This window comes from Triticum urartu, chromosome 2 (genome assembly GCF_003073215.2).
Source record: "Triticum urartu cultivar G1812 chromosome 2, Tu2.1, whole genome shotgun sequence".
In the NCBI taxonomy this organism is placed as follows: Eukaryota; Viridiplantae; Streptophyta; class Magnoliopsida; order Poales; family Poaceae; genus Triticum; species Triticum urartu.
In genome coordinates this window covers 416,446,938-416,449,828 of record NC_053023.1, presented here as the reverse complement: position 1 = coordinate 416,449,828, position 2,891 = coordinate 416,446,938, and positions in this window count along the sequence as shown.

Here is a 2,891-nt window from a genome sequence, read left to right as displayed (position 1 = left end):
AATAATTGCTTTACTTTGTCGCTATGCGATAGCAATAGTTGGCGAGATGACCATGTGACGACACGTTGATAGAGATCAAGATGATGGAGATCATGGTGTCATGCCGGTAACAATGAAGATCATGACAGTACTTTGGAGATGGAGATCAAAAGCACAAGATGATGATGGCCATATCATGTCACATATTTTGATTGCATGTGATGTTTATATTTTATTCATCTTATTTTGCTTAGTTCGACGGTAGCTTTATAAGATGATCTCTCACTAAATTTCAAGGTAAAAGTGTTCTCCCTGAGTATGCACCGTTGCCAAAGTTCATCGTGCCGAGACACCACATGATGATCGGGTGTGATAAGCTCGACATTCATCTACAACGGGTGTAAGACAGTTTTGCACACGCAGAATACTCGGGTTAAACTTGAAGAGCTTAGCATATGCAGATATGGCCTCGGAACACTAAGACCGAAAGGTCGAGCATGAATCATATAGTAGATATGATCAACATAGTGATGTTCACCATTGAAAACTACTCCATCTCACGTGATGGTCGGACATTGTTTAGTTGATATGGATCACGTGATCACTTAGATGATTAGAGGGATGTCTATCTAAGTGGGAGTTCTTAAGTAATTTGATTAATTGAACTTTAATTTATCATCAACTTAGTACCTGATAGTATTTTGCATGTCTATGTTGTTGTAGATAGATGGCCCGTGCTATTGTTCTGTTGAATTTTAATGCGTTCATAGAGAAAGCTAAGTTGAAAGATGATGGTAGCAACTACATGGACTGGGTCCGTAACTTGAGGATTATCCTCATTGCTGCACAGAAGAATTACGTCCTGGAAGCACCGCTAGGTGACAAACCCACTGTAGGAGCAACGCCAGATGTTATGAACACCTAGCAGAGCAAAGCTAATGACTACTCGATAGTTCAGTGTGCCATGCTTTACGGCTTAGAACCGGGACTTCAACGACGTTTTGAACGCCGTGGAGCATATGAGATGTTCCAGGAGTTGAAGTTAATATTTCAAGCAAATGCCCGGATTGAGAGATATGAAGTCTCCAATAAGTTCTACAGCTACAAAATGGAGGAGAATAGTTCTATCTGTGAACATATACTCAGAATGTCTGGGTACCACAACCACTTGACTCAGTTGGGAGTTAATCTTCCTGATTATAGTGTCATTGACAGAGTTCTTCAATCACTGCCACCAAGCTACAAGAGCTTCGTGATGAACTATAATATGCAAGGGATGGATAATACGATTCCTAAGCTCTTCGCAATGTTAAAGGTTGTGGAGGTAGAAATCAAGTGTTGATGGTCAAAAAGACCACCGGTTTCAAGAAAAAGGGTAAAGAGAAGAAGGGGAACTTCAAGAAGAATGGCAAGCAAGTTGCTGCTCAAGTGAAGAAACCCAAGCCTGGACCTAAGCCTGAAACTGAGTGCTTCTACTGCAAAGGGACTGGTCACTGGAAGCGGTTGCCCCAAGTATTTCGCAAAGAAGAAGGATGGCAAAGTGAAAAGTATATTTGGTATACATGTTATTGATGTGTACCTTACTAATGCTCGCAGTAGCGCCTGGGTATTTGATATTGGTTCCATTGCTAATATTTGCAACTCGAAATAGGGGCTACAGATTAAGCGAAGATTGGCTAAGGACGAGGTGACGATGCGCGTGGGAAATGGTTCCAAAGTCAATGTGATCGCCGTCTGCACGCTACCTCTACATCTACCTTTGGGATTAGTTTTAGACCTAAATAATTGTTATTTGGTGCCAGCGTTAAGCATGAACATTATATCGGGTATTTTTTTTAGAGTACCGGAGAGTTACGGGAATTCACCGGGGGAAGTAGTGGGCCTTAATGGGCCATATGGGAAAGGAGAGAAGGGCCTCAAGGGGTGGCCGCCCCCCCATGGGCTGGGCCGAATTGGACTAGGAGGGGGCGGCACCCCCCTCTTTCCTTCTCCCTCTCCCTCTCCTTCCTTCTTCTCCTACTTGGACTAGGAAAGGGGAAAGCCTACTCCTACTAGGAGTAGGAATCCTCCCTTTGGGCGTGCCCCTTGAGGCCGGCCCTCCTCCTCCTCCCCTCCTTTATATACAGGGGAGGGGGCACCCCTAGAACACACAAGTTGATTTCTTAGCCGTGTGCAGTGCCCCCTCCATAGATTTCCACCTCGGTCATATTGTCGTAGTGCTTAGGCGAAGCCCTACGTCGGTAACTTCATCATCACCGTCAAAACGCCGTCGTGCTGACTAAACTCTCCCTCGGCCTCAGCTGGATCTAGAGTTCGAGGGACGTCACCGAGCTGAACGTGTGAAAATCGTGGAGGTGTCATGCGTTCGGTACTTGATCGGTTGGATCGCGAAGACGTTTGACTACATCAACCGCATTACTTAACGCTTTTGCTTTCGGTCTATGAGGGTATGTGGACACACTCTCCCCGCTCGTTTCTATGCTTCTCCTAGATAGATCTTGCGTGATCGTAGGAATTTTTTTTGAAATACTACGTTCCCCAACAGTTCGACTACATCAACCACGTTGTCAAACGCTTCCGCTTATGGTCTATGAGGGTATGTAGACATACTCGTCCCCTCGTTGCTATGAATTTCCATGGATAGATCATTGCGTGTGTATACATTTTATTTTATTTTCCATGCAACAATTCCCAACAAGAGGGGAGGCAGACCTAGACGCACCCTGATACGTCTCCGTCGTATCTACTTTTCCTAACGCTTTTCCTCTTGTTTTGGACTCTAATTTGCATGATTTGAATGAAACTAACCCGGATTGACGTTGTTTTCAGTAGAACTACCATGGTGTTGTTTTTGTGTAGAAATAAAAGTTCTCAGATTGGAAAGAAACTTTTTGGAGAATTATTTTGCAATA